Consider the following 9,348-nt stretch of genomic DNA (forward strand, 5'->3'; position numbering starts at 1 on the left):
AAAAAAAAAAAAAAAAAACTACAGTTGTACAAAGTATTTTCTTGTATCTTTATTATATGATGTTTCTTCTGTTTTAAATTTTTTATTTTTTACTTTTAAACTTTTTTGTTAAAACTAAGCCACAAACACTCACATTGGCCTAGGCCTAGAGAGTGTCAGGATCATCAATATCACTGGTTTCCACCTCCACAGCTTGTCCCACTGGAAGGTCTTCAGGGCAATAACACCTATGAAGCTGTCATTTCCTATGAAGATAATGCTTTCTGGAATACCTCCTGAAAGACCTGCCTAAAGCTATTTTACAGTTAACTCTTTTTCTTGATAAGTAGAAAGAGTACATTCTAAAACAATGATATATATTAAATATATAAACCAGTAACGGTCATTTATTATCAAGTATTATATACTGTATATAATTTATATGCTATGGTTTTATACGACTGGCAGCACAGGTTTGTTTACAACAGCATCACCACAAACACACGAGTGGTATGTTATTCTATGACATTATGATGGCTACAACATCACTAAGTGATAGGAATTTTTTACCTTCATTATAATCTTATGGGCCCACTATCATGCATGGGGTCCACTGTTGACTGAAATGTTGTTATGCAGCATACGACTGTACACTGATGCATCTTCAGATAAATTAATATAGAGACAATGCAGTACAGTTTAATGATTAAAATTTTTTAATGAAAATACAAGAGGTTCTCTTGACATTCATGCAATATTAATCTATTTTTTTTTTTTTTTTTTAGAGACAGAGTCTCAATCTGTCGCCCAGCCTGGAGTGCAGTGGCCGGATCTCAGCTCACTGCAAGCTCCGCCTCCCGGGTTCACGCCATTCTCCTGCCTCAGCCTCCCCAGTAGCTGGGACTACAGGCGCTCGCCACCTCGCCCGGCTAGTTTTTTGTATTTTTTAGTAGAGACGGGGTTTCACCAGGTTAGGCAGGATGGTCTTGATCTCCTGACCTCATGATCTGCCCGTCTCGGCCTCCCAAAGTGCTGGGATTACAGGCTTGAGCCACCGCGCCCGGCCTTATATTAATCTATTTTTAAGAATGACTGAAAATTTAAAGAAATACAAAGATTTTGGAAACAATAATTTGAAACTAAATGTCCAACAGAAGCTTACATAGCAAGTTTGAAGCAGAATTTATCTGAAAACTGACAACTGGACAACGGAAAGACAAAGGAAAATTATACAGTTAGACTACCTCAAAATGCACAGAAGACTGTGTTATATTTACCTCTTTAAAATATATAATATTGCTACATCAAAATTTTCATTAAAATTGCAATGACATTCATATGGAATAGAATCCCTCTGAAAGTATTTCCAAACTTGTGTGGGAAGACATCAAACTCCAAAAAATCTTAGGACTTTGGGGACTTCAGAGATCATTTCAGCCAGGCATAGTGGCTCATGCCTGCAATCCCAGCACTTTGGGAGACCAAGGTGAGAAGAATACTTGAGGCAGGAGTTCAAGGCCAGCCTGGGCTACACAGCGAGACCCCTATCTCTAAAAATATGAAAAAATAAAGTAGCCGAGAATGGTGGCACACATCTGTAGCCCCAGCTACTGGAGAGGCTGAGGACTGCTTGAACCCAGGAGTTCAAGGCTCTGGTGAAGTATTGCATGATTGTGCCACTCACTCCAGCCTGGGTGTCAGAGCAAGGCCCTGTCTTTAATTAACAAGTACATATATACATCATACTTAAGAGATCGTTTGGTCCAATTTTCTTATTTTTTTATTATTTAAATTACTTTTTCTTTTCTGTTTGTCCCAAAGATTTCAGAATTTTCTTATTTTAGAGAAGAAAATGGAAAGGCCAAAAGAATACTAGAAACTAGGACCTTAGAAAAGTTCTAGGGGCCGGGCATGGGGCTCATTCCTGTAATTCCAGCACTTTGGGAGGCTGAAGCGGGCGGATCACGAGGTCAGGAGATCGAGACCATCCTGGTTAACACAGTGAAACCCTGTCTCTACTAAAATACAAAAAATTAGCCGGGCGTGGTGGCGGGCGCCTGTAGTCCCAGCTACTTGGGAGGCTGAGGCAGGAGAATGGCGTGAGCCCAGGAGGTAGAGCTTGCAGTGAGGTGAGATCGCGCCACTGTACTCCAGCCTGGGTGACAGCAAGATTCCATCTCCCAAAAAAAAAAAAAAAAAAAAAAAAAAGTTCTAGGGGTCTGGGTCCCTCCGCAGAGAGCCCAGTTAGAATGACTGGACACAGCAGCCTATGATAAAGGTAAAAGAGAACCTTTGTCAATGGTAAGGAGAATAACAGATGCTGGGTAACCAGCTCCCCATCCATCTGTCCAAGGCATGGTGCCATGGCAAAGGGATACAGGCAAGGCCTTCCACCATTCAGAAATCCACTTCTTACTTAGGAAGCCGAATATCAAGTCTCTACTCCCACACTTTCCATTTGGTCACCTCAGTCTAACAGAAATGAGAAAACAAGAGGAAGAGCTGACCAGTATCAGCACTTTCCACTTTTCTGAGAGCTGGAAACAGTAACACTTCCTCTAAAAGTCCTAATGCCTTTTCTCCATGGCCAACCAGTAAAAAGTATGGAGAAGACAATAAAAGTGACCTAATTCCTATTTCAAAGTACAAAGCTAAACCTTAGGGTATTTATAGGCCTGGTGTCAGCCTTGTCCTCAACTCCCCTCCTTCTATCATGGATAGCCTGCTCTCCACATACACTGCTCCCATGTACACTCCCATGCCAAAAGTTCAGCCAGGACCTCTCATTTCTACAGTTCAAATGCAAATAAACTAGTTGATACATATGCACTTCTCTGTTAAAGATAAAAAATACCACTACTACCTAAGTTTGAAATAGCCTATAGTCTCAGAACAGTCTGGGTATTATTTAAAACAAACAAACAAGCGGTGAATAGTTCATAGAAATGGAAAAACAAAAAAAGAGAGACTTGGCAATAAAAAACACACTATCCAGATATGAAAGAACTTGATACATGTAATACAAATCCAAAAGGTTCCTATCCAACTTCTGTCCAATAAGTGGTCAAGAGATAAGAACAGATAATTCAATAGGAAAAACCTCAAACAGTAAAACACTTGAGAAAATGTTAGTAATTAAAGAAATGTGAAACAAATTATAAAAGCATCATCTTGTTTATTAAATTAGCAAAATTAAAGAGAAGTTAAAAAACTCCATATAGGATGCAGCATAGCTACAAAATCCACTCTACTAATAGGACTATTACTTCAAGAAAATAATTTAAAAAAAAAGCAGGCTGGGTGTGGTGGCTCACGCCTGTAATCCCAACACTTTGGGAAGCTCAGGTGGGTGGATTGCTTTTGCCCAGGAGTTCGAGACTAGCCTGGGCAACATGGCAAAAACCCATCTCTACAAAATATTAATATATAAAAATTAGCCAGGAGTGGTGGCACACACCTGTAGTCCCAGCTACTCAGGGAGGCTGAGATGGAGGATCATCTAAGCCCAGGAGGTCAAGGCCGCAGTGAGCCGTGATTGCACTACTGCATTCCAGCCTGGGCAACAGAGATCCTGTCTGAAAATTTAAATTAAATTAAAATTAAAATATAAAAAAGAAAAGAAAACAGTATTATCAATACAGAGATAAGGTTGTACTACATATAACGAATCAAAATTTAAAAAGGATAGTTAATCTACGGCATTCTGGTTCAATGTATTTTTATATTGTCATTAAAGATGATAAATACATAGGTAAATGCATGAAAAATTCTGTATGAAATTATGCTAAGAACTTCTGGCCCCACTGAAGAGTATCCTGAGCCAATTTCAGCAAGGTTCTAGAGTGCCTATAAAAATATACTTTAAAAAATGATACTAGGCCAGGCGCAGTGGCTCATGCCTGTAATCCCAGCACTTTGGGAGGCCGAGGTGGGTGGATCACGAGGTCAGGAGATTGAGATCATCCTGGCTAATACGGTGAAACCCCGTCTCTACTAAAAATACAAAAATAAAGTAGCCGGGGCTGGTGGCGGGTGCCTGTAGTCCCAGGTACTCGGGAGGCTGAGGCAGGAGAATGGTGTGAACCTGGGAGGTGGAGCTTGCAGTGAGCCAAGATCGCACCACTGCACTCCAGCAGGGGCAACAGAGCAAGATTCTGTCTCAAAAAAAAGAAGATACTAAATGAATAAAAGGAATAAAAAATAATATGGCATACTGATTAAACTACTAAATTATGTTTACATAATAGTAACGGTTAGAGAAGATAAATAGTGATTTTTGTGTTTTTGTGATTTTGTGTCTCACTCTGTTGCCCAGGCTGGAAAGTGGCATGATTATGGCTCACCTGAAGTCTTGACCTCCTGGGCTCAAGCAATCCTCCTGTCACAGCCTCCTGAGTAACTGGGACTACAGGCACTTGCCACCACGCCCAGCTAATTTAAATTTTTTTTTTACAGACGGGGTCCCACTATGTTGCCCAGGCTGGTCTTGAACTCCTGTGCTCAAGCAATCCTCCTGCCTAGGCCTCTCTCAAAGTGCTGGAATTATAGACATGAGCCACCACACCTGGCCTAGTGATTTTATGGTACAAAGGTTTTTGTTCTTGTTTGCCTGCTTTGTTACTTTTATTTATAGTCTTCTACAGAAAGTTAAACACAATTTTGGAAACTCTCTGATTCTATAAAACCTAAATCAGGCCAGGCGCGGTGGCTCAAGCCTGTAATCCCAGCACTTTGGGAGGTCGAGACGGGTGGATCACGAGGTCAGGAGATCGAGACCATCCTGGCTAACACGGTGAAACCCCGTCTCTACTAAAAAAATACAAAAAAAAAACTAGCTGGGCGATGTGGCGGGCGCCTGTAGTCCCAGTTACTCGGGAGGCTGAGGCGGGAGAATGGCGTAAACCCGGGAGGCGGAGCTTGCAGTGAGCTGAGATCCGGCCACCGCACTCCAGCCCGGACTACAGAGCGAGACTTCGTCTCAAAAAAAAAAAAAAAAAAACCTAAATCAAAAAAATACCCAAAGGATTTTCCCAGTTATGAATTGTCTACTAGGCCAATAAATGACAACAGGAATATGAGGCCAGGGTTTATTTATAGCCTTAGGCTATTTCCTAGGAAGCCAAAGATGCTCTGGAATTTTTGTTTGTTTTGAGACAGGGTCTCACTGTGTTGCTCAGGCTAGTCTCAAACACCCGGGCTCAAATGATCCTCTTGCCTTAGCCTCCCAAGTAGCTGGGATGCCACCATGCTACTGCACCATGGACATGCCACCATGTCTGGCTTCCAGAATTTTTGAAAAAGTAAACTGATTCTCCATTTTAACAACCACACCCCTGTTCCCTGCCCCACACTTCCACCCACCTCCTGTCACCAAGAGCTCAGTAAGTATATTCTCACAAGGATTTCTATTATCAGGTATAGAGTAAGGTATGTACCAAGGAGGGAAAGACATCAATGAAACTGCATAGCTGAAATGATTACCAAACACAGAGGCAGGACAGTGTCCCTGGTTAGCTTTAGGGTCTACCTGTGCATTCCTCATCACTGTGGCTATCGACTTGCTTGTACTAGAAAGGTGAAGAATAGTACATAACTCCTAAGGCTTTTTTTTTTTCTTTCTGAGACAGAGTCTCACTCTGTCACCCAGACTGGAGTGCAGTGGCATGATCTTGGCTCACTATAACTTCCGTTTCCTGGGTTGAAGTGATTCTCATGCCTCAGCCTTCCAAGTAGCTGGGATTACAAGCATGCATCACCACACCCAGATAATTTTTTTGTATTTTCTGTTGAGATGGGGTTTCACTGTGTTATCCAGGCTGGTCTCGAACTCCTGGCCACAAGTAATCCGCCTGCCTCAGCGTCTCAAAATACTGCAATTATAGGCTTGAGCCACCACATGCAGCCAACTCCTAAGACTCTTATCTGACTGGTATACAAAGGACCAGATGAATCTATCTAGTGACAAACAAGTAATTTCGTTTTTAAATCACTCCCAAGCATTAGGTCTTTATCTTCATTTTGGAGATCCTGGATAGAATCCAAAAAGAGCTCATATCATTATGTATCTCAGTCTGAAAAAAACATGGACGTGAAAAAATGCTCATCATCACTCGCCATCAGAGAAATGCAAATCAAAACCACAATGAGATATCATCTCACACCAGTTAGAATGGCAATCATTAAAAAGTCAAGAAACAACAGGTGCTAGAGAGGATGTGAAGAAATAGGAACACTTTTACACTGTTGGTGGGACTGTAAACTAGTTCAACCATTGTGGAAAACAGTGTGGCGATTCCTCAAGGATCTAGAACTAGAAATACCATTTGACCCAGCCATCCCACTACTGGGTATATACCCAAAGGATTATAAATCATGCTGCTATAAAGACACATGCACACGTATGTTTATTGCAGCACTATTCACAATAGCAAAGACTTGGAATCAACCCAAATGTCCATCAGTGACAGAATGGATTAAGAAAATGTGGCACATATACACCATGGAATACTATGCAGCCATAAACAAAGATGAGTTCGTGTCCTTTGTAGGGACATGGACGCAGCTGGAAACCATCATTCTCAGCAAACTTTCACAGGAACAGAAAACCAAACACCGCATGTTCTCACTCATAGGTGGGAACTGAACAATGAGATCACTTGGACACAGGCAGGGGAACATCACACAACGGGGCCTATTGTGGGGAGGGGGAAGGAGGGAGGGATAGCATTAGGAGATATACCTAATGTAAATGAGTGCAGCACACCAACATGGCACATGTATACATATGTAACAAACCTGCACGTTGTGCACATGTACCCTAGAACTTAATTAAAAAAAAAAAAAAAAAACATGGTAACACTGTAACTCTAGTCAGTCTAGTTCATTTGCACCAAATTTTAGAGGATCGGTGGTAAACAGGTGGGGGAACCACAAAGGATTATCTGAATCCAGTTGAAGTGCTCTCATGAGCAGAAGGCTCCTTTGACCAGCTGCCATGGATGTCCCAGCAGAACAGGGGTAGAGGAGGTAGATTGATCATGCTTACTGGCTTGCTTTAGAAAAACGGAAAGTTTTTACTAGCGCTTATGGCTGGGATAACAATGGAAGAGAAAGAGAATAACATGTTACAGCAGTATTCACATACATATTTGCCATATACATATTGGGCAATTTCAGAGACATAAAGGTTTGGGAGAAGACAGGGAAACAGGGCTGACTGGGGAGAACAGAATTTTTCAGATTAAAAAAAATAAATCTTTCAGTCCCAGTGAACATCTAAAAATTTCCATTTAACTTCCTGCAAGGCCAGCCTCGAAGATGACTCTCAGTGATGTCCCCAAAGATTACATCTTTACGTACCTAGGTTGGTCTGTGTGACTAATATAATATAGCAGGAGTGATGGTTACTCCTGAGGTTTACTTCTGAGGTTGGGTCAGAAAAGGAAGTGTGGCTTCTGCTCTCTCTCTCTTGGATCATTCACCTATGGAGAAGCTAGTTTCCATGCTGTGAGCAGTCCTATTGAGAGGCCCACATTATGAGGAACTGAGGCCTCTGGCCAACAACCACATGAATGAACTTGGAAATGGATCTTCCAGCCCAGCCCTTCAAATGACTGCTGCCCTGGCTGACATCTTGAGATACCCTCAGTCAGAACCACTAGCTAAGCAGCTCCCAGATTCCTGACCCTTAAAAACTGTGAAATAGGCCAGGTACAGTGGCTCATGCCTGTAATCCCAGCACTTTGGGAGGCCAAGGTGGGAGGATCACTTGAACCCCAGAGTTTGAGAGTAGCCTGGGCAACACAGTGAGACCTCATCTCAAAAAAAAAAAAAAAAAAAAGAAAAGAAAAGAAAAGAAACTCTGTGAAATATTTTAATTTTTTTTTTTTTTAATTTAAGCTGCCACATTTTGGGGAGTAATTTGCTACCCAGCAATAGATGGGTAGGAGAGGTAATTTGTTGGGGTAATTTGTTACCCAGCAATAGATAACATAATAACATAACATCAAACTAAGCAAGTTTGATGGGGAAATGTACCATTTGATATCATGATTTCATCTATTGGTTGAGAAAGAATCATCTGCAAATTAAAAGTGGTTATTGCTTATGATAACGATTAAAAGCTAAATACGCCTAAAGAAGGGGCTCCAATGGAGGGAATGAATTGTCCTTCTCTTCCGACACTAATCTAAGGCTTGTCACAGCCAAAAAGGCCCCATCAGAAGAGTCCAACACAGTCCCCTCCCAGTAATTATATTACATCTCCTACAGCCATAAATGGGGGTTAGTTAAGGGTAGGTTTCACATAAAAGGCAGCCATTGTAAGGGTGTTGTCTCACATCAGAGCAGTCAAGGGGTTAAAGTTGAGGCAGCAAATTTATCCCCAGAGATATATGCCTAGCACAAAGCTGAGATTCACAAGCTTCTCCCTGAGTTTTCCTCACCTCTAAATGCTGGAATAACTGATGCTCACTGAATTCCGATATTTGTATGAATAAAAATGAAGGGATTTAGCAAATCTTGTTCCTGCACACAGTTGTCAAAAAAAATCTGACCTTTACAACAGGAAAAAGAGGGGGGATTTAAAGATTTAAAGAAGAGGCAGTGGCTGTCTGATGTATAACAAACCTTTGAAAAATTATGAAGCAGTGAAAATCCCCTGCAGGTCCCAACAAAATGTGTCCAATTTGCATTCCAGCAAAGCTTTCCATACATACCATTTGGCTCCTGTGTGTACTTCCAGGCAAATAAATCCCGAGGAATAATCCCACTGGGACCTAAGTCTGATCTCTGATATATTACTGCTACACAGCTCCAGACCAGGCTCCACAAACTGCCTTTTTGGTTCCAAATAACTAAATCAAAGTTATCCTGATAAGCTTTGAAAACAGGGAATGCGAGGAGTGGTTTAATGAATGTTACAACTCAACCTATTATAGACCACAGTACATTAGGAGAAGAGAAAGAAAGAAAGAAAAAAAAAAACCCTCATGCTTTTACATCCCCAAATCTCTCAAGGCCAAATCCAGACATACCTGTCATTCACCACACCTCACTATAAAGCCTTGTTCAAAGCCTGACTTTGATCAAATGGTTAGGATGAATTTGCAAACCCAACACCACTGTGTATTGTGGTGAGGAAAGGTGGAAGGTAAGCAGAGGCTACAATTTTCTGTTTACTTTGAAAACAGGTTCAACCTCTTTTTTTAAAGCAACCAATGGCAGCAATAAACACTAAAATGTATTCTGATTTACAATATTTCAAGGAAATACAGCAAACACATTAAATAGCAAAATAATTTTTTTTCTAAAAGTTAGAAAAACCTACCACTCACCATATAAACTGGAGAAAACAGTCAAGAAAAAAAG

The 9,348-nt window shown here is 41.1% G+C and overlaps 1 protein-coding gene and 1 long non-coding RNA gene across 8 annotated transcripts in view; both read right to left on the reverse strand.

Moving 5' to 3' along the window:
• The window catches only part of GBF1 (golgi brefeldin A resistant guanine nucleotide exchange factor 1), a 148,403-nt gene that overhangs the window by 97,446 nt on the left and 41,609 nt on the right, over positions 1 to 9,348 (reverse strand). The window lies entirely within an intron of this gene.
• Positions 4,430 to 5,193, reverse strand: LOC108515102 (uncharacterized). Its single transcript, XR_001881421.1, has 2 exons — positions 4,980 to 5,193; positions 4,430 to 4,664 (listed from the first exon to the last, which is right to left on the reverse strand). It is a non-coding gene; the product is annotated as an uncharacterized LOC108515102 (long non-coding RNA).

Source organism: Rhinopithecus bieti, unplaced genomic scaffold (assembly GCF_001698545.2).
Source record: "Rhinopithecus bieti isolate Rb0 unplaced genomic scaffold, ASM169854v2 scaffold_31787, whole genome shotgun sequence".
NCBI classification, from domain to species: Eukaryota; Metazoa; Chordata; class Mammalia; order Primates; family Cercopithecidae; genus Rhinopithecus; species Rhinopithecus bieti.